Source organism: Triturus cristatus, chromosome 8 (assembly GCF_964204655.1).
Source record: "Triturus cristatus chromosome 8, aTriCri1.1, whole genome shotgun sequence".
In the NCBI taxonomy this organism is placed as follows: domain Eukaryota; kingdom Metazoa; phylum Chordata; class Amphibia; order Caudata; family Salamandridae; genus Triturus; species Triturus cristatus.
In genome coordinates, this window is record NC_140591.1 from 1,199,958,984 (window position 1) to 1,199,970,523 (window position 11,540).

The 11,540-nt window shown below is 37.9% G+C and overlaps 1 protein-coding gene across 2 annotated transcripts in view; it reads right to left on the bottom strand.

Moving 5' to 3' along the window:
* VWA3B (von Willebrand factor A domain containing 3B) overlaps positions 1–11,540 on the bottom strand; it is a 983,684-nt gene that overhangs the window by 854,952 nt on the left and 117,192 nt on the right. The window lies entirely within an intron of this gene.

Genomic DNA, 11,540 nt, shown 5'->3' on the forward strand with positions numbered 1-11,540 from the left:
AGCCCTGTTTTGAATCTGAATCACCGCACACAAAGTTGCACTCGCACACTCCTTCCGCCAAATAAAGCACAAATCCAAAGTGCTTGGGGATAGTTTTATTTCACAGTACCAAGCCGGGAAACCCAACGCATTTCGGCGTGAACACGCCTTGATCACGGGTGAATTCATTACTCTTTTTGCTCAATATAAATATATACACACAAAATCACGTACAACGTGAAAAAGTGAAAAACATAGAAAGTGGACCGCAAAGTGAAAGTGTAACATTACATGTTTGCTAACAGTCGGCCATTTTGTAATAGGGTTGCGAGCATGATACCCATACAGTTTTTGCTAACATCCAATAGATTTCTTAAGATTTCATTCAAAGTAACAAGTGTTAGATGAATATATTTGTAAACGGGACATCTCCGTTTCGCCATCAATTAATCCTCTTCCAAGAGATACTTTTTACTGTATAGCGATAATAAGCATACAATTCATTCCAATATTGTTAATTTTCACAAAATTATTCATTAAATATTTAGCAAATCATCCAACCATATTCTTTAGGAACAATAGCAAATAGTAAAATATCAAAGCCCCCAATCAGGCAGAATTCGAATTAGCTCCCGCAATCCCTTTCATTATCAATGAATAGTCTGTCTGAAAGTCATTGCATCCTATATGGGCAGAATAAGACAGTATGTAAATCAGAAGCGATCTAATGACTGAATGTTAATAACACTCATCTCCTGAAGAAAATAATGTAAAGTTCATATCAATACAGATTAATGGTCTGCACATCGTAACAGCAGCGCCGTAATGATACCCTTTGCTTAACTTCAGCAAGGGCAGGACTACATACACGTAGTATACTGCTTATATATATATATATATCTATATATATATATATAGATATATATATATATAATTTTGCATTAATGAATCCCAAGTGGGGTTAGTATGCAAATTGTAAAAGAGGCTTCCCCACAATACCGCCCAAGTGAGTATTGCAGTCCAATCATCTACGGCTAATAAGAGCATTCTCTAACTTATTAGCCAGGCTTGTTCAAGACCTCTTGAACCCAATTAATCTTCTTCCTATTGTGTAAGTCTCAGTCTGACAACAATAAAAAGGGGATCTTCATAATGGTTTCGCATCATTACTGTCTCTCCACCTAAAAAAGAAGAAGGGAGCAAAAATCAAATGTCGTTATTTATGATGCTACACACAGCAACCTGAACAGTGAGGAAGTGACATATCCAAAAGTGAAAAGTGCAGATTAAAAATTATTCTTGTCAAATTCTCGGATACAGATTGCACATAGCATTTAACCTCGAAAATCCATCAGCAGAATTGAAGAAATATCCCACATTTGACTTCTCTATAAAGTGATGTAATTCAGAAAGTCATGTTATTTAAAACCCCTTGCAATAAAGATCAAAGTACTTGGTATGAGGCCAACCCCAGTAGAAAATTAAGGACATAAAGAAACAAAAACAAAAAAGAGAAAAACGAGAAAAAAAAGAGAGAAAAAAGAAAGAAGAGAAAAGGAGTAGAATAAGGAAAGAGAATTGAGAAAACTGAGCAAAAATCACTATACTTTGTTATCCCCAGTCACCCAAAAACCAAGACAATTCTTCTTCAGAATTAAGGCCTCGTGGAATTTTAGTGTCTAGCTCCAAAGTGTATTTAAATTCTAACTGGCGAAGGCTACGAATCCTATCCCCACCCCTGATAGTTGGAGGGACTCAATCAATGACAAAAAAAGCAAAAAAATGGAGTTACTCCTCAAAGTGGCGTGCCACTGGGTACACTTTATCTTTGTTTTGTATCGCCTGCATATGTTCCAATATACGCTTCTTCAAAGGAAACATGGTGCTACCTGTATACTGTCTAGAGCATGGACATATTAGAACATAGACACAGAAGTCAGAAAGACAAGTCAAATGTTTTTCTATTAGTCTTTCTGAGTTTGTTACTGGATATAGAACCTTCTTACCATTGGAACTAAACTTGCATGCTTTACTAGACATGCAGGTAAACAAACCTTGGATGCCTGAATTAATTGGTTTAGTGAGTGTAACTTCATTGGTACATAGCCTATCTTTTAAAGAATTAGCTTTTCTAAATGAGATGTTGGGAGAGTCATTCAACATCCCTTCCAAAGTAGGCTCAGTTTTCAAAATTTTCCAATGCTTTCTGAGACATTTTTCCGATCTTGTGAGCCAGAATTGTAAGTTGTTACATATCTGATAATGTTGTCATTTTCTTTACTGACACTATTCTTGGGAGCAAGCAGCTCATCCCGTTTAAGATTTGCTGCTTTGTCACATGCAATCTTAATGGACCTAGCGTGCTTGATGGAAGTGTACAGGCTGCAAACATCTAAAGTCATCAATAAGAAACCTTCTTGCCAGATCACATCCTTGATTCTGTTCAGAAAATCGTTGCTATCCTTTATGTAGGAAGGTAATGTTTCTAAATAAGGTCACAAGAAATAATCAATATATTTGGAAGTTTTTTCCAATAATAAGTTCATGGATGACAGGTCTCCCTGGTGGTCTTAGTCGATCCTTATGTATTTTAGGTAGTAGGTAGAGAATTGTTGTTTTGGGAGAGCGATTCAGGAGATAAGAATACTCATCCCATTCCAGAATTCCCTGCGTATGCCACATTTTCAGAATGCCATGATACATCAGATAGGCATTCTCCACATCTTCTTTGGAGACCTTTTCATAACAATCATAGTTCTCTAGTTGTCGTGTGCCTTCCTGTAAGTAATCCTCCACATTCAAAACAACAACATTGCCACCCTTATCTGATTGGCAAATGACTATACTGTGGTCTGATTGCAGCAATTTTACAGCCATTCTTTCCTCCTTGTTCAAGTTATCATGACGCTAATTTCTTTTTTTAGCTAATACTTTCAAATCATGAATAACCAAAGTTTAAAAAATGTCAATACCACAAGGGGGAAGTGCGGGATTAAAAGTGGATTTTGGTCTAAATTCATTAGGACAGCTCAAATTAACCTTATTGCCCTAAGATTGTGCATCTATAGGTACGGGATCAAGGTTATTAAATTCCAATTCCTTCAGAGCAATCAAAGTGTCCACCTCATTGATTGACACACTGGCAGGAACAACTTGCGATAAAGTGATCTGAGGAGGAGGAACTTTGATCTTAAGTTTATGCCATTTCCGCAGTCTTAGTTTTCTTACAAAGTGAAAAAGATAAATTCTTTCCTGCGAATAAGAGAACGAGGTCGTAGGAAAAAAGGATAAACCATATTGTAACACCTTCTGTTCAACAGTACTCAAAGGACGGTTAGAAAGATTTACCACATTCCTGTAGCCTTCATTTTCCCCAGCTCTTCTGACCCCTTGTTTCCATTCCCATAGGGGTTGTTGCTGTTTTTCCTCCATCAGCGCCTCCTTGTTTGTTTACAGACAGGGCTCTTTCTCCAGTAGTTTCTCCTCTTCCTCTGCCTCGACAATTTTGGGCCCTTCCTTCTCCCCGACCCCTGTCCTTCTGCCAGTTCTGTTGTTTTTTTAGTTTGGTTCAATAGATGGAATTCCTCCCCAAAATGTATTGGCAAAGGCAAAACTTTGTCATTTACGGGTGTCCCGTTTTCTGAAATATCGCTCTCACTGGCATCGCTACCAGTTTTGCTGGTCGCCCTATCTCAATCCGATAACTTCCGTGCTCCCTTGTTACTCACATTATCGAATCTACGGCTGAAGGTAAAAACTCTGCAGGCTTGATAATCAATCTTATCCCTCAAAAATGTCCTCTCTTTTTTAGCTATAATCTCTTCTTTATGCTAGTCAATCTTTTTCATGATGTCCTTAATTTTGTCATAAATATCTCTTGATTCTCTTCTTTTTTGATTTCTTCTTTTAATTCTGCAATTGATTTGAGGAGACGTGAGCGTTCTTTCCAAGCAAACTTTATCAAAATTGACAGCATGCGATTCGAACAGTCCATCAAATTGCTTGCCCATTCATTTGCTAATTTAGGATCTGGATCCTCATAAGATTGAGCAATAAGGATCCTGAGTCCCCGAGGGACCCTTCCCTCTTCCAGATATTTCTCTAATGTAATGGCTTCCCACCATTTTTTTTGTCTCTTTTCTTAATTTTCTACTGGGTTGACCTCATAACAAGTACTTTGATCTTTATTGCTAGGGGTTTTAAATAACATGACTTTCTAAATTACATCACTTTATAGAGAAGGCAAATGTGGGATATTTCTTCAATTCTGCTGATGGATTTCAGAGGTTAAATGCTATGTGCAATCTGTATCCGAGAATTTTACAAGAATATTTTTTAATCTGCACATTTTACTTTTGGATATGTTACTTCCGCACTGTTCAGGTTGCTGGGTGTAGCATCATAAATAACGACATTTGATTTTTGCTCCCTTCTTCTTTTTTAGGTGGAGAGACAGCAATGATGCGAAAGCATTATGAAGATCCCCTTTTTATTGTTGTCAGACTGAGACTTACACAATAGGAAGAAGATTAATTGGGTTCAAGAGGTCTTGCACATGCTTAGATAATAAGTTAGAGAATGCTCTTATTAGCCGTAGATGATTGGAGTGCAATGCCCACTTGGGCGGTATTGTGGGGAAGCCTCTTTTACAATTTGCATACTAACCCACTTGGGATTCATTAATGCAATTCATATATATATATATATATATATATATATATATATATATATATATATATATATATAAGCAGTATACTACCTGTATGTAGTCATGCCCTTGCTGAAGTAAAATAAGGGGTATAATTACGGCGCTGCTGTTACGATGTGCAGACCATTAATCTGTATTGATCTTAACTTTACATTATTTTCTTCAGGAGATGAGTGTTATTAACATTCAGTCAGTAGATTGCTACTGATCTACATACTGTCTTATTCTGCCCATATAGGATGCAATGACGTTCAGACAGACTATTCATTGATAATGAAAGGGAGTTACATTTACGATTTGGGATTGCGGGAGCTAATACGAATTCTGCCTCATTGGGGACTTTGATATTTTACTATTTGCTATTGTTCCTAAAGAATAGGGTTGGATGATTTGCAAAATATTTAATGAATAATTTTGTGAAAGTCAACAATATTGGAATGAATTGTATGCTTATAATCGCTATACAGTAAAAAGTATCTCTTGGAAGAGGATTCATTGATGGCGAAACAGAGATGTCCCGTTTACAAATATATTCATCTAACACTTGTTACTGTAAATGAAATCTTAAGAAATCTATTGGATGTTAGCAAAAACTGTATGGGTATCATGCTCGCAACCCTATTACAAAATGGCCGACTGTTAGCAAACATGTAATGTTACACTTTCACTTTGTTGTCCACTTTCTATGTTTTTCACTTTTTCACGTTGTACGTGATTTTGTGTGTATATGTATTGAGCAAAAAGAGTAATGAATTCACCCGTGATCAAGGCATGTTGACGCCGAAACGCGTTGGGTTTTCCGGCTTCGTACCGTGAAATAAAACTATTCCGGAAGGAGTGTGCGCGTGAAGCTTTGTGCGCGGTGATGCAGATATATATATATATATATATATATATATATATAGAGAGAGAGAGAGAGAGATAGCCATTTAGGATATTCTGAACAAAGCTAGTTAAGACAGGACAGATTCTCATAGAATCCTGTCCAAAAACTGCACCCAACAGATGGGTTTAAGGCTTAAGTTTGTTTGTTAAACAAGGTGAATTCTACTGTGTACTACACGGCTAAAATATCTTTCTATGGATCTGGAAGAATCATTCTCAACATATACAGGTCAATAGTAATGACAAGGGAATCATTAAGCAACCCATGTGGGCAACATTTGTTTCTCTACATGCAGAACTCTATGCAGTGTATGAAGCCCGAACTCGCCCTAAGCACTTCTGTAAATAAATCCAAAAGAAATAAACTGTAAAGATCTATTGTACTGAATGGAATTACAATTTGTTTCCTTTTCAGATACAATATTTGATGGTCTGTGGTCAACACTAAGCCCCACAAGCAGCCATTGATGAAGAGGCATATCTAGTTGAAGGCCTGCAAACTAGATGCATATAATACGGTATCTGCCATTTCTCAAACCCAAGTTGATTGGACCATATCCCACGAGAATGGTACAGCAATTGGTAGAACATTAGAAAATGAAGTACCAGCTCTAAACCCAGCCTTGCAAAATGATAACCTACAGTCATTAAGGCTCAGCTGCTTTTCGAGGGATGGTCTGAGGTGAGGACAAAAGGCAAGCTACAGCATGTCACTCCATAGCAGCCAGCCATGAACTGAGTATTCCATCTCAGACTCAGCCCCAACCACAAAATACTACTGGTTATTGTTTAATTAATGGCAACAATTACAGTGTCACATACTTTACTAAAAAGATACATTAAAATACTAATAACAGACAGAACATTAATTGAAAGGACTGTAAGCGCCACACCTGAAATTAAGAAACTAAAAATAAATTAGTTAAGGGACTATGTCAGTGTCATCTGCATTATAGACACTCATAACATTAAAAATAAAAAAACAGTTTCAATTGTCTGTAATTTTTCTTCAGATGGTCAAGCAGCTGTGATCTTTGGGTGAGAGAGATGGTTTCGGTTATTCCAACAAATAACAAATTGCAGGCTTTCATTTTTATATAATCTTACTACCCAGTGTTCAGCCAATGCTTAGGCCCTAACAGAGTGGATTCCGTCTATACTGAACAAAGCAATAAAGGTAACATGGAGCCAACATGGACTAAATGGATATTAATTTCATTTCATTTGGGAGATTCATTTCGGAAACCAATCCATTATATTTAAATTTAGCAATGCTTAAGTTGTAAAAGAAAAACAAGAACAAAAAAATCGCAAGGGCCCAAATGTGTTTTTTAGAAGCCCTAGGCTTTTCGCTTATGCCTCTGTTTTTCATCACCCTGCACTTCATGTCTTTTTATTTTACTCGTTTAGTTTTTTCATCTTTGACATCGCCATTTGTCACTGTGTTTCTGTCTGTGTCTTCTTTGTTCTATTTCCCATTTCGGTCATCCTCTCTCTTGCGCTTTGTTAAAGCATGTTCTTAAAAAATAAGTCCTGCTGTTCCCACCTTCAATTGCCTGCAGAAATGTGGCGCTGCATGTATTTATATGTATATCTATATATTTTTTTTTTAAACAACAGTTAAAACTGGTATGCTTATCAACCCAGTAAAATAAACAATTATTTTTTGTTACATAACATTGGCATCAATTAAAAGACCTGAATACAACTCATAACACTCATATGAATAAGCCCTGTTATGATTCGTGTCAATTGCTACAGCCCTGACCTACAAGATCATGCTGTGCAAAACTGAGCATAAAGGTCACTAGTTTCCCTTACAGGCAGAAAGGCCTTGGGCGCAAGTGACAGCCCTGGAATCTTGTAGCCGAACCTTTGACTATTTTCTTCTTAGGTCAGGAAGTAAATGACCTAAAAACAGAAAATAATTATCATAGTCCCTGAAAGAGTCATCATAAGCACAAGTCAACTGTGACTGACCTTTTCATTTTGAAGTAAGACAATTCAAGGGCACAATCCAAAGGCAAAACTTCATTAAAAAACATGAGAGAGTATTTGATGCTTATCATCATCACGAGATATTCGTCTTCCATATCAAGTATTTTTATGAACAAGGCCCCAGGTTACAGTAAAGCAGTAATTTTAAAAACCTCAACAGAGCACTGACAACTGCTGAATCAATCACAATAAATGTGTAGATTAAATGAAAGACTTCTTAAAACCCAGTCCCCACTGAGAATGTCCAGAGTGGGACAGCTATGGAAGCTTTTCAGGGTTAGCACTCTATAAGATATGACAAGATTCTTTCTCTCTGGTTTTGTTCTAACAGATGTCGATGCACATGGACATGTAACACAATAAGAACACAACTCTCTTCATGATGCATAACACCAAAACGCTTTAGTCATAGACCACTCTACTTGCCAACAACTTTCCAACCTCCTATACTATAAAAGCTGTGGAACAAAGATATATGGCATGGGTACTCGCAAACATTTTCCCGGGGGCCAAAAGTTGTGGTCTGTGAGGTGACTGAGAGCCACATTGATGCCAGCGGGGTGCTGTCGGGCCGGGTGGTGTGGGGAGCATTGGCGGTAAGGTGGGTGTAGGGGAAGCAAAGCATATCCATCTAGTTGCTAAATTGCACGATGTAAACCAGAAAAGCTGAGATTAGTCCCGGCTTTCCCACTTTACCAAATTGTGTGATCCTAGGCAGTTGTTTTATTTCACTTTCCCGTCTTTATCTTCATTATCACATATACGAAGGACCTCAAAATGCATGACTTTAGGATGCATGCTGTACAAAACCTTCTCCTGTGTTTGATTTAATAAACTATACTGTTTTACTTTTAAAACAGGAACCCAGGTCACCGAAAGAGTGCACATAACAACTAGCTTGCCTCTTTAGTTCACTATTGGCATTGTTGTCAGGGTGGGGGAAGAATTAATGTTTTAAAATTCATGTTTAAAAACGTTCACTTTATAATAATATTTTTCAATGTCCTGAAATACACTTTTGAATCTTGAAGAGACTTGATCATATTTTTATACTTTTGCTGTAAGAAGGCTTTAAAAATGAAGGTGCTCCTAAATTTAAGTGGTGCAGGGCTCAATAGTTACTCACTTTCTTTAACACCATATAACTTGTAAATAAATGCTTGCCTGTTTATTTAACATTGTTCGTATTGCTAGCATCTCTCTAGTAACCAGCAGCCCAGTGCTGCTGTTGACCAGGGGGCCGCATGTAAAGGTCAGGAGGGCCGTATGCGGCCTCCAGGCCGTACTTTGAGTATCAATGTTATAGGGCTTGTCGCTGTCCACCACACTGCTTTACACCTTTCTGAAACTAACCTGTCACACTGCACTGCATCCAGGAACGCTATCATTCTAGAATGCATTGAATCCAAAGGGTACTGTTAGTTTAATAAGAGAGCTCCTCCATAGATGGGAGAAATAGGTGGGGATTCCAATAACCGATAAAATGATAATGGAAATCTTCCAGTTTAGTTAAGAATCGTTTTGCAGGGCCAATTATAGACGTATACACCCTTATGACTTATACAAGATTTTGAGTACATTTTAGCCATGTATTCCACCCTTTTGCTTAAAATGTCAAAATAGGAGTTCTGTAGATTAGTGGCACACGATTAGGTCCTGTCTCAAGTTAAGATTCTTTTGGGATGGAATTTTGCAGATTGCAAATTCAATGATAGATTATGATATTTCTGATGATCCCCAAATAGCACAGTTAGGATGGACTATAAATTTGAACATCCTAGAAAGCTCAACGAGAAAATTCATATTTATTGTCGTATCTGTTGCACTTTCTCTAATTATGAAAAAATGGAAAGCAATACATACACCTACCTAATGGATTGCTATGAAAAAACACATAGCATCAAGTGATTGGAATGCATTGTATGCATAGTATGCTTTGAGGTCCATTAGTTCAAAGACATTTGTAAACACATGGATATTTTGTTTTTAATTAATTGCTGTTCTCACAACATATAGTAAAGTTTTTCCAGGGTTGTAAGGACTGCCTCTATCTATATTTACTGTTTCTGAACTGATATGCAAAACATGCATAGAGTACTTTTGTCTGAACTAGTCAAGGCTTTATGTTATCATTTGTGAGGATCTTTAGATCAAGGACTATTTTATACACCTTTTTATGTCTTTTGTAAATTGCATATAATGTATTTAGGCTTTCTCAGTTAATTTGTTTGCAACTAGTTTTTCTACCTTACTCAAAAATTATACCTTCGGATACTAACTTACCACACTGCCTAGCATCCTAGTTTGAGTGTTCCTTCCATATGTGCCCATGCAGGCAGTGAAGATGTTTCATCTGTGTGGTCTCTATTAGGCAAGATAGAGAATCATGTCTCCATCATTCCTCTTAAACATTCTTGCTCTTGAGATAGAGCATAGGACCTCATTTAGTGACCGTGAATAGTATACACTAGGCCCTATTTACAAACAAATGAGTACATCCGCACCCTTAGAAAAAAGTCTACATATGGATGCAGATTTACTACATTAGGGAATTCGCAAACTTTCTCAGTAGTACCCAAGGACAGCTGCACTAAGCGCAGGTTTACAGGTGTATTAATAAGAATAAACCAAAGGAAATGATGGACGGAGTGTTGAAAATTGCAAGCACTCATCCCCAGTCAACTGATCTGGATTTAATCCATCACTGTTCTTTAGCCCACTCTGCCACCCCAGTTCAGACATGGCCATATGCAAATCAGTCTGACCCTGTGCCTCATGGGAACAGTCCAGCCCGAACTGCCAAGCCATGTCTTCCCTGGACCGGAAACAAGCTTCCTAGGACCGGTTTCTGGCATTTCAGCCGTCTTCAGCCAGGTTTGCTTGTTTCCAGTGGCAAAGTGAGCAAGGGACTCACGTCTGAGCATACCCTGCCAACTTATGGCGAACAAAGCAAAAACCAAAGGAAATGATGGACGGGGTGTTGAAAATTGCAAGCACTCACCCCCTGTTCCCATGAGGCACAGGGTCAGACTGATTTGCATATGGCCATGTCTGAACTGGGGTGGCAGAGTGGGCTAAAGAACGGTGATGGATTAAACCCAGATCAGTTGACTGGGGGCGAGTGCTTGCAATGTTCAACACTCCGTCCATCATTTCCTTTGGTTTTTGCTTTGTTTGCCATAAGTTGGCAGGGTATGCAGAAAAAAATCCTTAAAAAAATGGAATTAAAAATCAAGTGTAAGTGTTTGGATGTTAGGTGGCTCTAAAAAGAGCCGTTGTGTTCATTGAGTGTTTTTTGGTACCTACAAGTAAGTGCCGATGCAGAGTCTAAAGTTCAAGAGGAAGACTCTGTTCCCTTCATCATTGAAATGTACACCGTCTCCTCTATAAATGCCTTGCATGTTGTAACGCAAGTTGTTGTGGTGTATAGAACCCATACCATAGTCTCTGAGGAAAGCAGAAACAGACTTATTGACGTGCTTTCTTGCTTTGTCAATCTGCGGACAATATTGGTTGGACCAGTTCCACTTTTGCCTTTGGCATATATTAGAATATACAAAGGTAGTTTGTGGAAAAAGTGACATCAATTGCACAAAGGTGTCCTTAACAAGCATTTCCAGACCTACCCCAGTTAAAGTGCCTAGGTCATTTCCACCACAGTGCACAATTATAAGGTTAGGCTGTGGGAGATGTAGAAAGGATTTCACCAAAGGCATTAATTGGTGCCACTTTAACCCTCTCTGACCAATCCATTTAATGTCTACATTTGGCAAAGCAAGGTCTTTCACAATACCTCTTTTTTCTGCATACTTTTCACTCCAGAAGACATAGCTATGACCTACAATCCACACTGTGAACATCTTTCAAGGAGATCTTACACTAAAAACTAGGCTGTATGTTTACATTTTTATAAGCATGGTTTGTATTGGTTCAGAAAAATGTGTTCCCATAGAACATTAGTTTGGATTTG